This window comes from Alligator mississippiensis, chromosome 1, assembly GCF_030867095.1.
Source record: "Alligator mississippiensis isolate rAllMis1 chromosome 1, rAllMis1, whole genome shotgun sequence".
Taxonomy (NCBI): Eukaryota; Metazoa; Chordata; order Crocodylia; family Alligatoridae; genus Alligator; species Alligator mississippiensis.
In genome coordinates, this window is record NC_081824.1 from 373,583,867 (window position 1) to 373,608,891 (window position 25,025).

The window sequence follows — 25,025 nt, forward strand, 5'->3', positions numbered from 1 at the left end:
TCACTCTGGAGTGAATCTTTGTCTCTCAATTCCCTATTCCCCCTTTTCTGCAGCTCTTTTAACAGTGTTTCTCTGAGGCTATGCTTTCTTCTCAACCCAATGAAGTATGAGATTCAGTTCAGCAAGGTTCTTTAGGTAGATGTGATATCTTTTATTAGACCAAGTGAGTAGTGGGAAAAAAGTTCTTAGCAAGCTTTCAGGCACAGTCTCCCTTTGTTAGGCATAGGGAGTCTCTGCTGGTCTGAGACTCCAAGGAATCCTTATGCCTGATGAAGGGTGATTGCACCTGAAAGCTTGCTAAGAACTTTTTTTCCAACTACTCAGTTGATCTAATAAAAAATATCACATCTACTCAAACAACCTTGCCTGCCTATGTCCTTAGACCAACACGGCTACAACCAAAAACCCAGCGAAATTCAGTTCTGCTTTTTTTCAATGGGAAGTTCTTGTTCCAAGTCTTTATAGGTTGGAGTCTTTATACTGGGATCCCATTGACTTGCACTTCTGGCAGCTGTACTTCTGGACATAACCCAAAATTCATTAGCTACAGACCAGAAAATCTGATTTCCCTTTTTGCATGATACTTTTTGCATATGTATCCATAGAAACATGTCTTGTCATAAGGACATGGTTGCCTCTTGTGTTCTGGAACAATTGGTCTCTTCCTAAGGAGATAGTCCAGATTTGGCCCTAAAAGCCAAGAGGATCATCAAAGGGTGTGAATGTTGTGTCTTCTTATACGTTAAATACACACTTAACTAGGTTCAATTTCTCACAATTTCACCCAAGCAACACAGTAAATGGGAATTTTTATATTTTAATTTTATATTGAATACTAGTAATGCATCTCCCTTTCACTGGGATATTTGTTTCTGAATAGCCAGATATTTTGATCTGTCTTGGACAGGTTTTTGGTTTCAATTTTAATTTTCTATATTCATACTCTGGTATAATATTAGCCTGTTCTTCAGTGTCCAATTTAAATGAAACCATTATTCCTTGCATTGTCACTGGCAAAATCCAGTACTTCTCAATTATTTTGCTTGATTCAACCATATTTATATAAAATTATTGTGGTTTGCTCTCAACTGTAAGCATTTGAAGCGCCTAGTGAACTGGTTCCTCTTGTTACAATTAAAACAGAACTTTCCAAATGCAGAAGTATGTTTGGGGCCATAGTGCCTTCCACACTTGACATATGTCTGCTAATTTGCTTGCTTTCTCTGCCTTAGCATCCTCCTTGCCAAAGGAAAATTATATCTAGCGAGGTAGCTTTTTGCTAGTGGAAAATTCCACAGTGTGCAGTGTTGTTTTTTTTTTTTTTCCTTCTAACCACATTCTTTTATACCTACTGCATGGATGACCCTTGTTGGTGCATTCAGCTCTGCAGCCTGTTTTCACAGCATCTGCTGCTCTGCACATTTGGATAGTCTTTTCTAGGGACAAGTCTCCCTCATGCAAGAGCCTTTCTTGTGTGCAATGACACAGATAATCCTAACTATAAACAGAGATTCTGTCAAGTTCCCAAAAGTGCAGTTTATACTCAGACTATTTAGTTCAGTAATATACTAATCTACACCTTGTTCTGTTGTTTCTGTGTTTTTAAGGGTCACTTCTTTTCATGGTTTTTCTTTTTTGTTATGCAATACTCCTCAACACTGGACAAGATTTTACTTATGTCCTATGCTGACCTTTTTCTTAGGTAAAGGTTATAAACTGCCAGGACTTCCTTTTCCACAACATGAAAGAAGATAGATGATTTGATTTTGTCATTTTATCATATTCCCTTTGACACTTGGTACCACTCAAACCATTGTCTGAACACCCTCCACAGTTGTCCAATATCAGAAGATCAGATGGAGTTGCAAAACTTCCGTGACTAATTGCCCTTTTATTTAGACTATAACTTTACTGGAAGATTAGTTACAAAGGTCTTGTTCCTTTTAGGTGGTTGTATTGCTTCATATCCTCTCTGTTTCTAACTTCAGCTTCAGTTTGGAACTCAAATTCTTTCAAGTTCTTTTTCATTTATCAGATCACCCTGTAATGATCTCTGGTTTCAGCTAGCACAGGCATACACGAATGAGAAGAACTAAACAACAAGTTTTACTTGGGAGTAGTAGGCAAGCCTCTGCAGTTTCTCATTCTCTCCAATTTATCTGAGAGATCATCTCCCAAGTCCCAAACTGTATAGCCTTCTATGTAAAGTAGCATCTCTAAATAATATCCTCTATCATTACAGGCATGGCAATTAACACTGCTGTCATCCCCCTGAAGATGAATTTCTGGTCCAATCAAGAAAAACAAACAAACAAACAAATGAAAAAGAACTTTCAACATTTTTTCCAAGCAGTTCTATGCCCAGGGTACTTGATTGTAAAATGTAGTCTAGTCAAGGGAGCCCTTTATGGCTTAAATTTGTCTGGATTAAGCTATAGTTTATTTCATGTTATGATCAGGCCAATGCAACCAGTGTTCTCTACTGGTGTTCTTTACCATGGAAAGGAGTTGTCCAAGGACTCATTTTTTTCCAGTTATTAAAGCCAGCTAATCAATGTTACCCAATGTAATTGTGCAGTGATTTTTTCTTATGTGAATTAAGAATAACAGAATGATAACCATTTTTTTTATTTCAATAGAAACCTGGTTGATTTTTTTTTTTTCCACTAAAGCTTTGAAGGCAAAGGCATTGGCATATTTATCTATAAAATGTTCCTCCCTTTAAACTTTTATTTAACTCTTTTTAGACAAAATGTGGTTTCTGCCTATGGGCCTTAGCAGCTGAATTAGTGAGAACAGAGTATCTAGATCTACCGGAATCTGAAAAATTATATAATTATAAATCATTATATCCTACTGTAGGGCAGCCTATACACCAAGGATATGTCCATTCATTTACTGGTATCATTATTTAACCATTGCAGGGATTTTTGGAACATCATTGATTTTTGTAACTTATATGCATAATAAATATTGGTAAACTGCTTCTTTACAAAATGTATTTTTCTGTACCACTTCCTTAGTTTTAATACCTGAATAAAAATATTTTTCTGGTACTTAAGAAGTAAGTGTCAAAAGTTCTGGACTGCCAAATCCTCTTGTGCAACCTCAAGCATGTTAATTAACAGCCCTATGCCCAAAAGTGTAGGGCAGTAATCAAAGGAGGGTTGAAGTGCACCCTCTGTGAATCCACCCCGTACTCATTGATCTTCTATAGACTTTCTACAAACAGGAAAATTTCTGATATTCTTATATGACTTAATATATCTCTTATATATCATTAGGAAGTATGATATCATGGGGATACTATCATTTGCCTTAGTGGATTCATATTCAATCCCAAAAACTAGAACAGAAGTTTTTAATTTACAGATCTTTCCTCTAAGCTTAACAGAGTTACAAAGCATTGAACAAGGCCTAAAATGGTATACTCTTGAAGGGTGCCTGTAGACATGATGTGGGGCTGGAATGATGAGCTGTAATTACAGTGCGTTGGAGCGGACGCAAATAATCAAATCTGCTGGAGCATGGTAACCAAGGATCCTGGTTTTCTCTGCTGAAAAAATCCCCAATTTTTGGATTAAAAAGTAACCAAAAATTCACATTTTTCCATGATTAAAATGAAACACCACTGTATATATTAAAATGCAACACCACTCTATATTTATATATCTATAGATATAAAGATATATAGGTATCTATATATTAGTTGCATTTCATTATAATCATGGAAAAGTGTGGATTTTGGGTTACTTTTTTTAATCCAAAAATTGAGGATTTTTTTTGTCAGAGAAAACCAAGATCCCTGGTAACTGCTATGCTCCAGACAACCTCCATGTCTCATGTATTAATGTCCCCATGCTTTAAAATGGCTGCAGAGGCACTTGAACTAAAGCTTATCAAAACTGCCATTTTGAAGTGTAGGGATGCTAATACATGAGATGCTGCAGCACTTTAATTACAGCATCTCTTGAAACCTCTCTAATTAAAGCACACCCCCTTCACTACCTCTGGAGCGCATGCAAAAGTACCTGAAGAGACCAGAAAAAAGACATGTTCCACCAATTCAGAATCCCTCAAAAGGTTGTTAACCCCATTTCAACTGGTTCCCAATAGGGAGTAGTCCTTAGAAAGGGGATCCTGAGTATTACTTGAATAAAGTAAAGTTGAGTATGAGATCTTACCAAAACTATATTGCAAGTCATATTCTCTTAAACTGTCTATTCTTCTGGTGGTCATATTCTTTAGATTTTTTCAGGAGATAATTATTTCTTCCTTCAAGATTCTTCAAATGTCTCAATATCTGCTTTAAATATGGATTTCAGTATCATCGCATTAGAAACAACATCCCCCTTTTTCACTTTTTGTTTTGTGTTTATGTTGTTGCCTTGGAAATGAATGGAACTGCTCAATAGTAACTATTAGAAAGTAATTTTTCTGTCAACCACCATAACTAATCTCTTCTAAATACATTGGAAAACTGTAGTCAGCTCAGACACCTTTGTTTGCAGAGTGCAGATTATTGACTTTTCAAAGCAACATCTGTTTGGTTTTTTTTAGAAGTATTTTGTATCTTTATGTCCCTTTAATCTTATTTTAAGTGTATGCCTAACTGGCTGCAAGCAATCTAACGCCCTGAACCCACTCTCGTTGAAATGGATTAGATATTTTCTTCCCTTGGCTTCAAGAGGAGCTGGATTGGTCCCTAACACAGACTATATCCTTATCTAGCACTTCCAGATATGATTCTGCTTTATTAAATCAGTTAAAACATCCCAACCCTTTTTATTGCAATGATAAGGCTGCCTATACCACACAGTGAAGCCCCATTTCCATTACAGCCCCTCTTTCAACCTAAAAAAGACAATAAATAAACAAGACAAAACAAAAACAAACCTATGGCTCTAAACTATTAGGTAGGTTAAACCTTAAATCTTAAACTTCTGTTTTATGTGGATGGTAGAAAAAAGTCAGCCAGAGAAGGCACTGGAGTTCAAAAAAGACCTGGACATTCAGGAAGGTAAAACCTGTGTGTTTGTCACTTCTGATAGTATTCTTTCCTCTTTCTAACCCACAGCCATTCAGGTTGAGAACACTCATGAATCCTGGCATCAGAAGAGAAAGACTGTACTCCATTAGCTAAAGAGCCCAAGCCATACACCCCAAAAGTTGGGAAGAATGAGATTTCTGCTACCAAAAGGAAGCAAATGGTAATGGTGATTGATTGGCACTTTCTTTGTTGGGGATGGAGTATCTATGAAGGATGGAGCATATATCTGCTGGCTGGCCTGAACTGGTTGGTTAGGAGGTCTACTGCTTTCCAGGAGTCTGCACCTCAGATATTATGGAAAGGTTTATTTGATGCTCTGACTACTACCCCAAGCTGCTCCATGCGGGCACTAATGACACCGCTGAGGTGACTTTAAGCAAATCAAAAGTGATTACAGGGCTCAGGGTGCAAGAGTGAAGGAGACGGGGGTTCAAGCTCTGTTATAACCAGGGTTTCAGGTTTTATCTGGTTTAAAAATATCTCCAATTTTTGGATTAAAAAAAGTAACCCCAAATACACTTGTTTCTATTATTAAAATGAAACACCACTAATATATATCTCTATATTAGTGGTGTTTCATTTTAATCACAGAAAAATATGGATTTGGGGTTACTTTTTTAATTCAAAAATTGTGGATTTATTTATTTATTTATTTTTTCACCAGGATCCCTGGTTATAACTGGCCCTACTGCTCAGATAGGAGCAGAGGCAACCTTCAGATCAATACATAGATATGGATGCATAGATAGTGGGTACAATTAATTTAAAGCAATAAACTCCAGAGCAGCTGGAGTAAACTACTTCTGGGTGCTGAAGCTGCATGTGTGCCCAGGACAGCAGCAATTTGGGCACAAGCAATTTGCTGAAAGTGTGGAGACACGTGGCTAGGTGGCAGGCAGGAGTCTGGCTCCTTGCTGGTGAGGCTGACCTGGTAAAATTTACACCTGCAGTCAGCATCTACATCTGCATTTAATCACAATTAATTCCCTACTGTAAGACAGTACTGTTACTGACATTACGATTGTATGGCAGTGTTAATTAGTTTACTGTGGCCAAATAGTATTACAGGTGTAGATGGTGATGCTTTGCTGAACAGATAATTAGTCTACTCTGCAGTTAAGATCACGTGTATATGCAGCCAGTGTGACCAGCAGTGATTTGGAATTTTAGCCATGGAGTGGGGTGATATCCCAAGAAGGAGGACTGCTGGAAAGAGATAAGGTTTCCCCCGATAAAGTGGAAACTTGGACAAATGATTAGGGAGAAGCATAAGAGTACTGCTTGGGCATTCAGGGATGAAATCAGGAAAGCCAAAACGAACTTAGAGTTGCAGCTAGTAAGGGATGTGAAGAGTAACAAGAAAGGTTCCTACATGTATGTCAGCAACAAGAGGAAGATCCCGGAAAATGTAGGTCCCTTACTGAATGGGGAAGACAAATGAGTGATAGATGATATGGAAAAGGCTGAAATATTCAAAGCTTTTACTACCTCACTCTCAATAGACATGGTCATCCACCAGACCACTACACATGGCAGCATAGTTTGGGGAGGAAGTGAGCAGCCAACAGCAGCAAAAGAACAGAGTAGGGGCTATTTAGAAAAGCTGTATGTGTACAAGTCCATGGGACCAGATGTCATGCCACCAAGCATGCTGAAGCAGTTGGCCAATGTGATTGCAGAGCTGCTGACTGTTAACTTTGAAAACTCATGGCAATGGGACAAGTCCTGCATGATTGGCAAAATGAGCAAATAAAGTGGTCATCTTTAAATAATGGAAGAAGGAGGATCCACGGTCAGCCTCACCATATCTCTGGAAACATCATGGAGCAGGTCCTCAAGGAATCCATTTCAAAGCTCTTGGAGAAGAAAAAGGTGATTGGGAACACTTTATGTATAGATGGAAGCTAGTATCAAGTGGAGTGACCCAGAGGTCAGTCCTGAGGCAGGTTTTGTTCAATATTTTCATAAATTACCTGGACTATGGGATGGAGTGCACCCTCAGCAAGTTTGCAGATGACACCAATCTGGGGGAGTAGGAGATATACTGAAGGGTAGGGATAGGATTCAGAGAGACCTCAGTAAATTGGAGGATTGGACCAAAAGTAATCTCATGAGATTTAATAAAGACAAGAGCAAAGTCTTGCACCAGTACAGGCTGGGGGCTGACCAGCTGGACAGCAGCTCTGCAGTAAAGGACTTTGGGGTTACAGTGGACAATAAGCTGAATATGAGCCAATGTTATACCCTTGTTGTGAAGAAGACTAACTGCATACTGGGCATGCTGCGTTATTAGGAGTGTTGCCAGCAGATCAAGGAAAGTGATTACTTCCCTGTATTTGGTACTGATGAGACTACATCTGGAGTGCTATGTCCATATTTGGGCCTCAGACTACAGAAGGGCAAATTGGAGAAAGTCCAGCGGAGGGCAATGAAAATAGTTAGGGGCTGGGGCACATGAGTTATGAGCAGGGATCCTGGTTTTCTCTGATTTAAAAGAAAATCCCCAATTTTTGGTTAAAAAAATAACCCCAAATTGACAAGTGCCCCTGCCACCATTTTTAAGTGTGCTGACACTGATACATGAGATGCCTCTGTGTTTTAATTATAGCAGCTCTCAGAGCCACTCTAATTAAAGTGCCCCTACCACCCCCAGAGCATGTTTAAAAGTGCCGTATGATTCTATGATTTCTCTTGTATTAATTACATTGTACAACTTTTTTATCTTTCCTTTTTATCCATGATCAAATGTGAAATTAACCCTTTGAATGCAGAATAAAAGCCCAATATGATTTTTAATTATATAATATAGTAATACTGAAATTTAAATATTCAGTAAACCAGCTTTCCTTTAATTATAAATGAATTATTTAGTGTCCTGACATACTGGTCTTAATTACTATATAGTAAGACAATTTTTGTATTGCTTGCTGTGTGTGGGACAAAGTTGAATTTCAGTACTATCTTTTGAAGCTACTTTGTGTAATTAGGGGTAACTGACAGCTTGCTTAAATAACCTTATATATCTAGAAATACCTAGCAAAGCAATAAATTGCATTGTACTGGACTGACTGTACACACTCAGGGGATAAGGATATTTTCGACTGGGTTTGTTAATCTACAGTAGTATAAACGGAGGGGGAAATGTTGACAGTAATAATGAGACTATATCAGGCTCTTTTAAAAAATACACAAGAACTTTTTCTGTATTTTATATTAGGATCATATAATTTTTACCCTTATTAATAAACTGGAAGGAAAAGCAGCTCAATTGAAATGTTTTGGGTTTTGGATTTGGGTTTTTTGTTTTTTAGCAGGGTTTTGTTGTTTGTTTTAAGTTACTTTACTAAGCAAATTAAGTTACTTTGCCAGTGAGGGTGAAGTTGAATTTTATCCTTAGACCACACTAAGTCTGTTGAATGTTAAGTCATGCTAAAGTCAAAATGTGTTATGAGCTCTCACACATTAAGGGTTAATAATGGTTCTTGCATGTACAGCTCTAACTTGCCACTAGAAGTCCCACTAGAACCTTGCTCTAGTTTTAGTGGGACTAGGAGCAGTGCATCCTGGGACTAAAGACTGCTTGTTCATCTCTGTAGAGCAGACCTTAAGTGGCATAACTTTGAGACAGTCAGATAGATATCTATATCTGTAGCAGATATATATATATATATATATAAAACCCTGTATGTGATAGATATATATCCCTAGTGACCAAGGCCAGCCCCTCCACAGCATGTTCAGTTAAGCAGGAGCAGTCCCAGGCTGGCAAGCTGACCCCCTGGGCCCCCTGCCAGCCAAGGCTGCTCCACCCCGGTTCAACATACTGTGGTCCCCAGACCATGTTCAAACATACTGTGGTCCCCAGGAGAAATAAACATTCATGATATGTGCCAGAGGTTATTACTTTGCAATAACTGTATTTGTAGACATGCCCAATGGGTCCCACCCCAATTCTGAGAACAGCCAGCATACTAAAACAGGTTGTGGAATAAGCTTCAGTCGCTCGTGTACTAGGTATATATATGGTGGTGTTTCATTCTAATCATGGGAAAATGTGGTTCTGGATTTTTTTTTTAAATCCAAAAATTAGGGATTTTTTTTTTATCAGAGAAAACCAGGATCCCTGTTAAGCTGGGATTGGGAGCTGCCTGCTCAGGGATCAGTGAACAGTATCCATTTCCTGGCTCTGAGATAAAAGCAGGTGTAGGGTACCAGGCAGCTGCCTGGGGTAGGGGTGTGGGGTGGGACACAGCTGCCTGGGAGGTGATACAACTCCTCCCACCTGCCAGAGCCAAGGCCTGACCCTGGTCCCCCCTGCCACCTCAGGGCTGGCACCTAGGGAAGCTTAGATCTCCCCCTGGCTGCCTTATGGTAGGAGAGCAGAGCAGGGACATCCCTACCCTGAACTGCTCCAGTTGGGAGCAAATTTGCTCTCAATGGGTGCACTTGTAGACCTGAACTCAGGGAAAGCTTAGTGTACAGTATTTTACTGTGTGGCAAGGTTTCTGCAGATTAATTGCATGTGTAGACATGCCCAGTGAACTGTGCATGTTAGAGATCATAGTAAAAAATTGTGTGACTGCTCAGAACACATTCTAACATTTAATACTGCATGCCTTTAACACAAACTAAGTCTTCCATGTGACAAGGCCCTAAGATTAAAGTCTTAAAATCAGTCTCTCACTATGGCTATCACTTATATGCCTAACTCTTTATTGCAAAGAATGTTAACAAAATTGTAGTTTTAACTTTTCCATAATCTGGGGTGTAATAGGAATGAGGGACTAGTATGACAATACCATCTTGATTAACATAGAAGAGCTGGAAATGGTGGTACTGAGAGGATAGAAAAAAAAATCTCTATACCTTGAAATTGGGATCTATAACAGATGCCAATCTTCTCATGGGTTGGGCACAAAAAGTAATGTTACACCTGCACATTTTTGTCAGTTTTCTGCCTCCTGGAGGCTAGGAATTTTAAGCACATGTCATAGCCTATTAACTTATAACTTCAGTACAAGTTCATCATTCAGAGATGAGTTGCAGTAATGGAAGTAATCTGGGGTACATGTGCAGTGTGTGATTCAAAAACTGGTGTTAAGACATACTTTTTAAATTGATACATTTATCATTGTTGTCATTTATATATTTTATATAATTGATATATCTATCATTGACATATGTATTGTGTGTGTGTTACAATTGATTATGAAAATAAATATGTGAGTAAATTCACAGAACTGAATAACATTTATTGGTTTATTATTAAATCTAGTCCTGAAAATATATTCTTTTTTTGTGATGGTATCTCTTTAAAATATTTCTGTGTAGTTAACACTTCAGATTTAAAAATACACCCTTCATTTTAGCTTCCTATTATTTAAGTAATAATTTCAATTATTAGCATCTGACAAAAAGATGTTGTTACTTACAGAAGCTCGTGAGCCAGGATCCTGGTTTTCTCCGATTAAAAAAATCCAATTTTCAGATTTTAAAAAGTACCCCAAATCCACATTTCCATGATTAAAATGAAACACCACTAATATATAGATATGTATTAGAACAGACAAGGTTCCTTGGGTGAATATATATTATATTATCTATATAATATATATATATATTAGTGGTGTTTCATTTTGATCATGGAAACATGTGGATTTTGGGTTACTTTTTTAATCCAGAAATTGGGGATTTTTGTTTTTTGATTTTTTTTTTGTCAGAGAAAACCAGGATCCCCCTGCTAATGCCTTTCCTAGCTTAGTCTCTAAGGGTAGAAACAAAGATTGTCTTTTGACAAGACATTTTTTTTTCATGGTGGCACACAGGCCAAGCCAACAGATGTCTAAACCCTTTGTCATGCCACAGATTCCCCAGATTTGTGGCCCCAATGTAAGTGGCATCAAATTGTGCCATTTCATTGTGAGATGTATGTTAGGTTTATTGCAGAAGAGCACAGGTTTATCATAGCTTGAACCTGCCTACCTTCTCAGCCACCCTGGGGAAAGCACATTCATGGCTTCAGGGGCCTAATCCTGTAATCCCTGGGAATGCCTATTCCAAGGGTACATTGGATTGGGCCCCTGAAGTCCCAGGAGTGCTTGTCTGGGTTTCTTCATTTGAGATTCCATGGGTGCTTATTAACACTCAGGTGCAGTCCTTATACAATTTCTGGGAAACACATTGCCAGTTGTCCTGCAACATCAATAGGCGGGAAAATGGGTGATGTGTGTTTCACCCAATGAAGCAAATTATCTGTGCAGGCACATTCCAGAACAACTAATCAGTTTAATTTGGCAATGTATATCTCCAGTCTAAGGTACCACCCTGTTCTATCTTCTACATTTATTATTAATTGTATTACCATAATTCCTGGAAGCCGTGGTTGTGGATCAGGACTCAATTGTGCTATGCATTATACAAATGCAAAACCAGAAAACATCTAAATGAACAACATATGGGCATAAACGAAATGCAAAACTGTGCTTGCAATGATTTGTGACTGCCATACCTTGGGTGGAAACATGGAAGCCGGGTTAAACTGGGTTATATATTTGACCTATTGTCTTTGGAGAGTATCCCAACTTTGCTTCTACATAACTCAAAAGAGAAACTGCCATTTACCTCAATGTTCAGAATCAGGAACTCTACAGTATTTGTGTGCTGGCTCATTTCTGCAATCAGAACACAATGCAGCATAATGCAAATTAGAATTGTTAATTACTGCAATCTTGCAGTCTGCTTTCAGCATAGCTTGCTTTCATAATCAGTGCCTGTTAGTAACAAATTCTCATTCAAAATCAGTGCTCTCTCTGTAAAATTGTGGATGCTTTTATTACAATGCTTTCATCAAAAAGGACTACTTCCTGCATGTTAATCTGCTTTAACTCTGCATATTCCCAACAGATCTAACAAATTTTGAGTTAATGAACTAGTAAAGATGAGTCAGGCATGGAAAGATAACATCAGTGAGCTATCCCCAAACTCTGGTACTAAACCTATTTCATAAATGTTTACTTCACTCCTATTTACCATGATTTTTTCTGCCAAGAAAGTTACTAATGAGATTGATGGTGACTTGCATCATGGAAAATAAATTTTTATTCATGTTATGTTGCAGTACAAGATAAAATGAACACTATGTCATAAACTTATAGTCATATACGGTACACTTATTTTTGGCTCAAAATTCCAATCAATTCAAAGGTGACTTTTCAAGCTGAGAACATGGCAAACAGAAACCATATTAATGAGGTAAGTACTGTACACTTAGCATTTTTTTTAACTGATGCATATTAAGAAATTGTTGACAGAAGCTGTTTGGCATGACTAGCTGTTTATTTCTCCTTGTTTGATTTTTGAAAATTAGATTATAAATTACCATTTTTTTGCCATTTGGGGGGAGGGGATATTAATTGGAACCAATTGGGTATAATCACTGACCAATAAAACTACTTCTAGGATTCAAAAAGGCACCTTTCAGAGTTATATCATAAAGGGATCCTAGCTTGAATGTGGGTACTCTAAAAGACATGCACCTTTGCATTAAAACACTCATTCCAGATTGAATAACAGCTAAGTGGTCCTGCTTGATCTCCAAAAAGGTTTGTAGGTCACCCTCCTCTTCCTTGTTGCTTTTTGCAGATTTGTCTTTAGGATACAATGTATAAATTTATAAAAGTAGATGTAAAACCAATTTTCTGGGATCCAAGGAGATAGAATTGGATCGAATTTAACCACCTATGTCTACTTAAGTGGAATAAGACTTGTCCTCTTGTATTTAATGATCATTGTGTCTCCCTAAATATGTTAGCTTTGCTAATACTTAGCTTTAAAATTAGATAGTAAAGAGAGAATTATGGAAAAATCTCTATACCCAAAGAATGGTGATGAAGATTACTCTGAGACACAAATCCAATTCCATTTTTCAACAATGGTATCATATTTAGCCATCTAAAAGCCATAACTTAGTTCCATTTATGCAGGTTTGGGATCCTTCTTTTATTTGCAGAAATAGACTGGTTATTCTGGTCATTCTCTGAAGGGATCCACTATGAGCACTTCCACTATCTTGTGATTTTGTTGTGTCTATGATTATGGGAAAGTCCGAGAAACTTCAGCTGAAGAAGAAAAATAATTAGAACATTTTTTGAAGGAGGAAGAAGAGAGCTTTCCTAATTTTTAACCCAAAATGAACTGTCCCAGGGAGTGGGAGAACAAAATACTAGTGCTGCCACAAGCTCTCCAGATAAAGGCACTTTGAACCAACCTCTTTTTTTCCCAGCAGAGTACCTTAACTCTGTCTAGGCACTGTGGGGATCTATACACATGCTCTGGGGTGGAGAATGGAGGGAGGCACTCTAATTAGAGTGGCTCTGAAAGCCACGCTAGTTGAAGTGCCCACAGTGCCATGTGTATTCAGTGCCCTGTGCTTTAAAATGGTGGTGGGGGTGCTTTAACTAAAGCTCATTCAGCAAGCTTTAGTTAAAGTGCCCCTGCCACCATTTTGAAATGTGGGGACTCCAAATATACATGACAGCGATTCTTCTGACATGCATTAATTAGCATGATCCACCAGACTCACAGCAGGCTTGATTGAGTCTTCTCTGACAAATGCTATTTAACATGAGTAAGAGCAGACCTCCATCATGTGTATGGGTGCCCTTTATACCTATCCTGTTGAGACTGGCCCCCTGGGCCAGTGAGGGGGAAAAATATGTGGGGTCTTAGGAAAAGATCTGTAGGAGCTTAGTTCTGCGGCTCAGTGAGATAGTCAGTGCCCTGCAAAGGAAGATACTCTGGATGCTGATATCTTCTTCTTCCATTCATGTTGTCTATCATTTGCAAATAATTATATTTTTAATGCAAAAAAAGGATGGACCTATTTAACTTGTGGCAAGAGAAAACCATTTTTTCAGCTTTGTCTGAGCTGAAAAAGCCCATTTTGTGGCGGTCCCACCCTTCAGTGCTGATTGGTGGAGAGGCTCCAGAGGAGTAGGAATGAAAAAATGAGTGGATGGCTGCCATCTTGACTGCTGGCTGCTTTTTGTCCAGCCCTGCCCCTCCATGCTGATTGGCAGAGAGGTCCCAGTTGGGGAGGAGTAGAGAGGGGCAGCTGCCATCTTGTCTGCTGCCCCTTCATTTCACCATGCCAGCCAGATTTTTATTAAGTTTCTTTTTTGTGGATTTTTCAAGTAACAGTTGATTTTAGGGGCAACTCCAGATTGCATGTTTTTCATGAAATCTGTGAAACCACAATTTAGGTAAGTCCCTAATAATGAGCATTGGGATCCCAGGCTTTATGTGTGTCCTTTTATACCAAGTGGCTATATATGGTTTGAAATCCAGTCAGACCAGAGAAAAAAATTAAATGTGCTGACACTGAAATGGGTATTTTCATCAATTGTTGAGCATACCTTTACTGGAAGGATGTTTGCAAGTTAAGGTACAATAAATCAGGCAGTGTTCTTCATTGGGACCTGTGTGGGTAAGATCCTCTCCCTGGATAGCAGGGGTATGAGCACAATTTGATACAGTAACAAAAAAACAAGGAAATGAAGAACCGGTGGGATTTTACTTTGTAACTGCAGCATGACCAGAATAAAACAGACATTCTTTGCTTCAGCAGTAGATTTAGCAGGCCTTGAATTCATCCCTCCCTCCCCCTACAATCACTGTTATAAATATTGCTTGATAATAGGATAGACAGAGAAGAAATGAGGAAGGGAGAGGTAGGAGGAGGGTACTCTTCAAATTTCAACCCCTAATAATAGAATTAGAAAAAATGTAGAAAGGAAAACTGAATGTCTTACCCAAATGATCTGAGGACCAATATCCCAAAGAGGCAGCTCAGTGAATTAGACATTTCCTGAGTTTCCAAAAGGTGTTATCTTGAAGGCATCTTCCATGATACAACAATACCTTGAATTTTAAATAACTGGCTATCCCAAGTGAAAGATTGTCAAACCATAGACTGCGGCACCAATCCACAACTTTGTAAGATGCATTATTTAACAATAGCAATGGTAATGATGATGATGGTGGATCTCAAATCAGTGTGAAAGGGTGTGTGCAAAATGTTCTATCTTTAAAACAGTGAGGGTATATAAGGAAAAAAATAAGTCTTCTCTGGGTTGTCTGTTTCCAGTCCCCTAAAACATCACATAATCCATCTTAAAAGCCTATCCTATTAGAAAGTTATTCAAGAATAGCATTGTTCTGATGGTTAAAATCTTTCTTCTAATTTCCAACTTAAATTTATTCATGACCAGTTTATATCCTTTTGTTCTTGTAGTAACATTCACTTTTTTATTCATAACTTCTTCCTCCTCACTGTTTACCCACTGACAACCCATCTCAGCCTTTGTTTTACTCTTTTTCTTGTGCAATTTTTTTTTCATTTGTTCTAATTATCATATTAACCCTTCTCTGTGCCTGCAACAGTTCAAATAGACTCACAGATGGTAGACCATGACTTTTTTGTAGTACTGTAAATGAGCTTTCTCTAGTGTTTTACACATTGACGTGAAAGTTGCCTCTCTGTACTGGAAATATCTTAACAGATATATCCTAGGATAGGATAATATTTGTTCTTTTTTCACAGCTACATCACATTGACAATATATCCAACTATCCAAAGCTTGTGGAATAAAGAATCATTGCTGGTTGAAAGCTTTATAAATGTGGAAGTTATGTTGTTCTTAATGGCAGATTATTCAGGTTTATTCAATTCAGTTGCTAATCTGTGTGGCTCTATGCAATCCATAACAGGTAATAAAGTGTATTATTATTATTATTATTATTATTATTTTATGCTAGGTGCTATACACTGGATGTAAAAAACACATAATGAAAATCTTCATTAAAGAGCTTCAGTTAATGGTAGATTAATAGATAACAGGAGATACAACAAGTGCCACAAAGGGAATGACCTCAGGGTTTTACTTCCACTTTTTTTCATATCATAAACTTACTTACTGTATGTAATGCATAACAAATGGAAAGGAGAAGCTCATGTTCAGTGCGTAGGTATTGGGGAACAGAATAAAACACTAGGATAGCTTTACTTTTTCTTGGACACTGCTCTTGAGCACTATATCTAGGACAGGTCTATATGTGCAATTAATGTGGAGCAATAAACTCTGGCACACATCACCAGAGAGTCTGTTGCTCCTAGACACACCGTTTGAAGGTGTGCCTGGGACCACATCTGGTACAGAGCCTAGAGGGTCAGCCTGGGGCTGCTCCAACCCAGCTCAATGTATTGTAGTGGGGCTGGCTGGGGCTGGCACAAGTGTACCCCAGTCAGCCCCACCAGTGTCTAGATGTGCAGTGCTACACAGTAAGACACTTCACACCAGGATAGTACTTGTATTTACAAATACTATTCTGCTGCAGAGTTTAGTAGTTTTGTGTAACCTAATAGGGCTTCATGTGTAAATGCCAAGATGTTTACTGTGGAGCTAATTAGGCAACTGCAGTAAATGTTTCATGTAGATGCACCCGCATTAACTGTACTGAATAGGCTTTTAACTTTCTCATGTTCACAGACAAGTTGGGAATCCACCAGGAATAAGAATAAAGAATTGACTCTGTCTGTGCTGTATATTAAAAATGTATTTGCATTTTTTAGGAAAAAGAAAAAAATCTGCTATAAATTATTCAGTTTCAGCACTGAACAAATTATTCTGACATGTTTAGGGTTACTTCATTTAAGTAAATAATTTTGGATAGTGGATAAAAAGGAAAGATCAGAGATTTGTAAAAGTAGGATGTGTAAGAGACAAGTAGGAGAATACTCTGTTTATTTGTTAGTGTAATACTCAGCCAAATATTTTTTTGAAAAAATTGGAAAAAAAAAAACTTATTTTGTTCCCTTTTATTTCATTATGGTCCTTTTCTGTTTTAATACAATTTCCCTTTCTGTTTTATTACAATTTGACTCAATTCAAATTGAAAATTATATCCATGCATCTAATTATATATAAATATAACTGAGCTTCCAATGCTTGTACCTATCTAGATTTAATCAAATAATCAATCAGTCTTCACAGGAATAATTTACATGTCAGCCAGTTAAGCTATCCTGACTAGAAAATATTTGTTGGTCAGTTATAGAAATAAAACAGACATTTACATAAATTAATTTAATATTATAAATATTTCAGTTCATAACTATGTAATATTTTGATGTAAAGAAAATGACTTGAAAGTGGTAGACTAAGTTAATAGTCCTATATAGAAGATATACCCCACTTTAGTAAGTTTAGATCTGAGCATTACTGTTGCATACCAGATGGTATAGACTAAGCCCATGGCAGTAATTATGGAAGCATTTTCCACCATTATGTATAAGCAAACAAGTCTTAAGTGTCTTCAGCAACTCATTAAAAGCAAAAAAGAAGCATTTCTGTGCTAATGCATAAACTATTGTACACTTACTTGCAAATAACAATAAAAACTCAGATTGATAGAATAGGATAATGTGATAATATACACAGCAGTGCTACTACTCATAAACCATATCTAATTTCTAAATTCTGAATACATGGACAATCATTGCTGCAGTTTGTTATGAATTATCTAGAAGGAATGTAAAGAACATAAAACTGGAATACACTTTGAGGGGTTAAGACCCCTGCTCTTTCAGACACCATGTCATAATGTTTTTATCACAACATTTGTATGCTAAGTCTTTAAAGCAGGTAGATTTCTTTGTCCCCAGTGATCCAATTGGAAAATTGTTTCAGAAGATGATTACTCAAATGCATAGGCACTGTTTTCAGTTGCCGTCCTGCATTTATTCACAGTCTTTTTATAGACATTTATTCTTATGCCAACATTGTCCTTCAGCTTAAACAGTGTTTTTTCCTTCTGTTTTAACCCCCTCACTGTATTTATAGACATCAATCTCTACAACTCTGAACAAGCCAAGCTCTCTAGACTCACCTAATACAATGTACTTGTAATTTCCCTGATCATCCTAGTTGCCCTTCACTACATCTGCTCCATGTTCAGTTCATCATTCTTGAATGTGGGACCAAAACCGCATACAGTATTCTGAATGATGGATAATACAGTGTTTTATACTATGGCACTAATTTGTCCTTATATCTTCTGCTCAAACCACCTAGGATCATATTTGTGTTTTTCTTTGTAGTATCACGTTAGTAGTTCACATTCATCATTTGATTAACCAGTACAGCTAGGTCTTCCACTTCACTTCTTTCCAACTGAGAAGGTCCTAATTAATAGTACAAGCTTTTTTATTAATAATACTCTACTGTGTGACCTCGTATTTCATATTCTTGAATTTTGTCTTATTTTGACTGTTCCAGACCTGAAGGTCATCCATTTCTTTCTGTATGGTGTGTTGAACCTGTTCTGACTTAATAATAATTCCCAACTCTGTATTACATGCAAATTTCATTAGCTCACTTCTAGTATTTGTACTAAGGCCATTCATAGAAATACTCAACATAACTGTTCCCATGACTACCCTTGAAGAACTCTATAAATTACTTCTTTAGAACATGATACCTTTTTTAACCCTGATCATCAGGGATCCTGGCTTTCTCTGATAAAAAAAAAAAAAATCCCCAATTTTTGGATTCAAAAAGAAACCCAAAAGTCCACATTTTTCCATGATCAAAATGAAACACCACTAATCTATCTATATCTACATTTATTTCAATATCTAGATAGATAGATTAGTGGTGTTTCATTTTGATCATGGAAAAATGTGGATTTTTGGATTACTTTTTTAAATTTGAAAATTAGGGATTTTTTTTTTTTTAATCAGAGAAAACCAGAATCCCTGGTGATCATTGCCATCTTCCATTGATCCACCACCTTGCCTACAATACAATTCCTGAACTCCATCTTGTCCAGATGAACTAATAGGTTCCTATAGAGCACTATGTCAAGTGCTTTTCTGAACTCCAAACACATGAGATTTACTGAGTTTATTTTATACCGGAAATCATATATATATATCTCTATATATATATAGATATATATCTATATATTTAAAGATATCAGGGTAGTTTGGTATGGCTTACTTTTGGCAAAACTGTACTGCATTTTATCCCAGTTTCCATTTACCATCATATCTTAATTTTTATTTCCTTGATATCCTTTGAAGTCTCATGCAACTGAGGTCACGCCTACAAATCTATAATTGCCAGGATCACTTTCCCTTTCTAAAATATAAGCATTATATGCCTTAATCTTTATTCACATGATATTAATGTTTTGATAGCTTTACTTGCTTCTGGACCTACTATTTCATTCCACTTTTTGCAGGCTTCTGAGATGCATCTCATTTCAGGTCCATTCAACCCATTTGTGATCATTTCCATTTCTCTTAATTCCCATTATCCATCTTGTGTTTGCCCCCATTGCTAATGTTAGTGTTCTATTTGAAAACATAGGGAACATATTCACTTAGATTTTGTATAAAATTAAATTATCCTTATTTTTTTCCTCATTCCCATGGCATAGTGACTCCGCTTCTTTCATTATTCATCTTAATACTTTTATGGCTTTAGAACCTTTCTATTTGTTTTCATTTCCTTTGCTATGTCTAATTCCATTTAGAGTTTGCATTTCTTGCTTTACCATGCACTTCTTGTACTAAACACACTCATTGTACTTACATCCTAGACAGTTTTCTTTGCTGATGAGTCTCACCCCTATCCCTCACCCCCAATGTTTGTAGGCTTTTTGCTACTTCCCAATAACCTTCTTGATCAATAAAGGATTAGCCTTTTCTAAAACCAGATTGTTCTTTTCCCAAAATATTATTTTTAGAGTTCCATGTTGGACAGCGAAACAGTAAATGTTTATCAAGTATTTTGTCAGCAAAACACATAATGCTAGTGGAGTGGTGACTAATATGTGTGTGTATATAAAAGAGAAAACCAGGATCCCTGCTTATAAGTTATGTGTCCCAGTCCCTCACCATTTTTGTTGCTCTCTACTGGACTCTCTCTAATTTCTCCACATCCTTTCTGTAGGGGGCAGTGGCAAAGCTGGATACAGTACTCCAGATGTGGCCTCACCAGTGCTGAATAAAGGGGAATAATCACTTCCCTTGACCTGCTGGCAACACTCCTACCACTGCAGCCCAGTATTCCATTATCCTTATGGCAATACAAGCACACTTGTCTCATATTCAGCATAGTGTCCACTGTAACCCCCAGGTCCTTTTCTGCAGAGCTGCTGCCCAGTCAGTCACCCCCCAGCCTCTACTGGTACATGGGATTGTTCCATCCTAAGTGCAGGACTTTGCACTTGCCCTTATTGAAGCTCATGAGATTTATTTTGGCCCAATCCTTCAATTTGTCTAAGTCACTCTGAATCCTAGCCCTACCCTCCAGAAAGTCTACTACTCCCCCCAGCTTGGTGTTGTCTGCAAACTTTATGAGGGTGCACTCTGTGAAGTGGCAACACATACAGGGTGCATGGGGGTGCACATGCAACACCTGAGAGTGCTGGTGCACCCCCTGACAGGCCATGTTCCCCACTGAGATGATGGCCAGGGGGGCAGGCAGGAGCGCTGGTGTCCCCCCCCCCCCAAGAATGCCAGCCAGGGAGTGGGAGCGCCAAATGAAGCGCTGTAGCCACTTCCCAGTCAGTGCAATCAGCTGTGGGGGGACACCCCCAGTCATTGAAACTGGCCACAAGAAGACCCCCCCCCAGACACTGACTGGTCTCTGGGGGGGCATGTGGCCCCTTTGACTAAGCTGGCACCAGTTGCCAATGACTCTATGCCATCTTCAAGGCCATCGATGAAGATATTGAACAAAACTGGCCTCAGAACTGACCCCTGGGGGACTGCACTTGATACCAGCTGCCAACTAGGCATCAAGCCACAGATTAGTACTCTCTCTCTGAGCCCGATGCTCCTGCCAGTTTTATATCCACAGTAAAGTCCGTTCATCTGGCCCATACTTCCTTAGGTTGCCTGTGAGAAGGTTGTGGGAGATCATATAAAAAAAAATTGCTAAAAATTAGGGTATACCACATCCACCGGTCTCCCCGCATCCACAGAGCCAGTCACCTCATCATAAAAGGCAATCAGGTTGGTCAGACATGACTTGCCACTGGGGAAATCCATGTAGACTGTTCCTAATTACTTTTCTCCTCCACGTGTTTAGAAATAAATTCCTTGAGGGTATTCTTCATGATTTTTTCCAGGGACTGAGGTAAGGCTGTCTGGTCTGTAGTTCCTTGGATCCTCCTTTTTCCCTTTCTTAAATATGGGCACTATGTTTGCCCTTTTACAATCATCCAGGACCTTTCTTGATCACCATGAATTTTCAAAGGTGATGGCCAGTGGCTCTGCAATCATATCAGCCAATCACAGCACCCTTGGGTGCATCCCATCCTATCCCATGGACTTGTACATGTCCAACTTTTCTCAAGCATCCCTAACTTGTTTTTTCACCACTGAGGGCTGCTCACCTCTTCTGCAAACTGTGCTGCCAGATGTAGTAGTTTGGGAGCTGACCTTGCCTGTGAAGACTCAGACAAAAAAGGCATTGAGCACTTTAGCCGTTTCTGCATCCTCTTTGACAAGGTTGTCTCCCTCATTCAGTAAGGGACCCACACTTCCCCTGATCCTCCTCTTCCTACCAACATACTTGTAGAAACCCTTCTTGTTACCTTTCACATCCCTTGCTAGCTACAACTCTTAATTGTGCTTTAGCCTTCCTGACTTCATCCATGCATGCCCGAGCAATGCTTATATATTCTTCCCTAGTTGTTTGTCCATGTTTCCACTTCTTATGAGATTTCTTTTTGAGATTTAGTTTACTGAAGAGTTCCCTGCTAAGACAAGCTGGTCTTCTGTCATACTTGCTAGTCTTCCTGTGCATCGGGATGATTCGTTCCTCCACTCTCAGTAAGGAGTCTTTAAAGTACAGCCAGCTCTCCTGGACTCCTCTCCCCTAAGACTGACTTCCCAGGTGATCCTGCCCATGAGCTCCCTAAGTGAGTCAAAGTCTGCTTTTCTGATGTCCAGGGTCCTTACTCTGCTGCTCTCTACCCTTCCTTTCCTTAAGTTCATGAACTCTACCATCTCATGGTCACTACTGCCATCCACTATCAGATTCCCCACCAATTATTCCCTGTTTGTGAGCAGCAGTTCAAGAAGAACATAGTCACTAATTGACCACTTCAGCACTTGCACTAGGAAAATTGTCCCCATCACTCTGCAAAAATGTCCTGGATTGCCTGTGCACTGATGTATTGCCCTCCCAGCAGATGTCAGGGTGATTGAAGTCTCCCATGAGAACCAGGTCCTGTGATTAAGAAACTTTCACTAGCTGTTTGAAAAAAAGCCTCGTCTACCACTTCCTCCTGGTCTGGTGGTCTATAGCAGACCTCCACCGCAACATCACCCTTGTTGCTCTTCCATCTGAACTTAACCCAGAGACTCTCAGCAGGCCTTTCTCCAGTTTCATAGTGGAGCCCTGAGCAATCATAGGGCTTTTTTTTACATAAGAAGCAACTCCTCTCCCTCTTTTCCCCCGCCTAACCTTCCTGAACAATTTGTACCTAGCCATGCCAATGCTCCAGTTATGTGAGTTATCTCATGATGTCTCTGTTATTCCAATCATGTCATAGTTCCATGACCACTGAAGGACTTCCAATTCTTCCTACTCATTTCCCAGGCTCTATGCATTTTTTACAGGCACCTGAGGTAACTAGTTGATTCTCCTGATTTCTCAGAAAGTACAAGAGCACCTCCCCTGTTGCCTCCTCCTATTTGCTTTTCCTCCAGGTCTCCCACTTCTCCACTTACCTCAAGGCTTTGGTCTCCATTCCCCAGCAAAACTAATTTAAAGCCTTCCTCACTAGGTTAGTGAGCCTATTTGTGAAGACACTCTTCCTTCTCTTCATCAGGTGGATCCCACTCTTCCCATCAATCCTTCCTGAAAGAACATCCCATGGTTGAACAAGTCAAAGCCCTGTTGGTGACACCACCTGTACAGCCAAGTGTTTATCTGCAGGATGCACCTTCTCCTGCCTAGGCCCTTTCCCTTGACTGGAAGGATCAACAAAAATACAACCTGAGCCCCAGACCTCCTCACCCTTGCACCCAAAGCCCTGTAGTCACTTTTGATAAGCTCAGAGTATCCCCTGGAGGTATCATTGGTGCCCACATGGATGAGCTACATGGGGTAGTATTCAGGGGGCCAGATGATCATTGGTAGTCCCCAGTGACATCTCAGATCTGGGCAAGCAATAGATTTCCCAAGACAACAGGTCAGGTTGGTAGATGGCTCCCTCCATCTCCCACAGAAGGGAGTCTGTAACCACCACCACCCATTGCTTTCTCTTAGTGGCAGTTGTCTCAGTCCTCCCCACCTTGGTGAAGCTTGGCCTGTCTTCCTCCACCAGTGGAATATGCTCTTCACTCTCTGTTGCTAGGGCTGCATATCTGTTCTGCAGATGAACCATGGAAGGTGGAGGTGAAGATCTCTGTTTGCTTCCAGAAGTTACAAGCCTCCAGCTTCCACCCTCTTCGTTGTCCATGTCCTCTCTCTTCTGTAGTGCTGTCTGTGGCATTTCTTCTCCATGTTCTAGGAGGTCTCCTCCAGCAGCAAATTGATCAACTACTCATGGTGGAGGATGCTGCAGAGCCTTGCCACCTACTCCTGTAGTTCTATTGCCTGTTTGCTGAGAGACATCACCAGGAGGCATCACTCACACCACAGGCACTCCTTAACCTGGCCATCAGTGGAAGGAACCTGCAAGCTGGAGTCCCCACAGTGCCAATCCTGGACCTGGGCGTAAGCCTTGATCATGAACAGTGCTTCCTGGACAGAAACCTCACAGGTGCAAGCAGAGACAGTGTCAGTGGTTCTGTCATTAATATGTCCTCTATCCATTTCCTTGGCTTTCTTAATCTGCCTTCTCTCTCTTCCTGCTTTTCTTCTAAGCATACCTTCCCTAGCAAACTTCTCTGGAAGCTAGCCTATTTATTGCTCATTTACCCCAAAGGGTTCCTTTTTTCCATGCTTCCTCACACCAAGCTGAAAGATTTACTCCTCCCAAACAGGGTAGGGGGCAAAACTGGCCAAGGAACTGGCCAGAAAACTGCTTGCAAACTGCTTCCCCTGTTTAAAGTCCCTGTTTTCTGGCTCCCTGTGGTGGGGGGGGGGGGGGGATCCTCCTTTTATATCCTGCTGGGCCTGAACTGGATCCACCCTCTTGTTAAGGCTTTTGTCAGGCCCAGGGAGCAATCACTCAGTCAGCAACACTCCCCGCTTCTTAGAGCACACACCCCAAAAACACACAGCCCACCAAACAAACACTCAGCAAACCAAAGGCACAGGCAGCTCTGAATCATGTATCTTCCCTGGACAGGATCTGGTGCCTGGCTTCTCATCCCCTTCCTCTTCTTGCCTCCAGCAACTGCCTACAAACTTCTTACCCTGTTTGCAGGCCCTGGTTCTTGGCTCCCTGGTTGCCTGTGGAGTCTCCTTTTTATACTCTGCTGGTCCTGGACATAAATATACTATTACATTCCCCACCAATTCATTCCTGTTTGTGAGCAACAGGTCAAAAAGAGCCTCTAGTTGGGGTTGAATATCATGTGCTTCCAGATGTGATTTTAAACCACAAATTAATGTTTTAATAGCTGGTGATTAATATGGAAGGAGAATATTTATTTCTTCATTTCCTTTAATCATAACAACTATCAAGGACTTGATATATGCACACCATTGCATATATATTGCATATATATATACTAATTCGTATATCATGCACACAATGCCATGTGTGTATATGTATATATATATATATATATATATATATATATATATATACACACACACACACACACTCACACACACACACACACACACACACATGGCATTGTGTGCATGATATATGAATTAGTGATCTGTGTCTAACTTTTGGGGTCTACAGTGTATGTGCTTGAATTGGTGATAGGTATGCATGT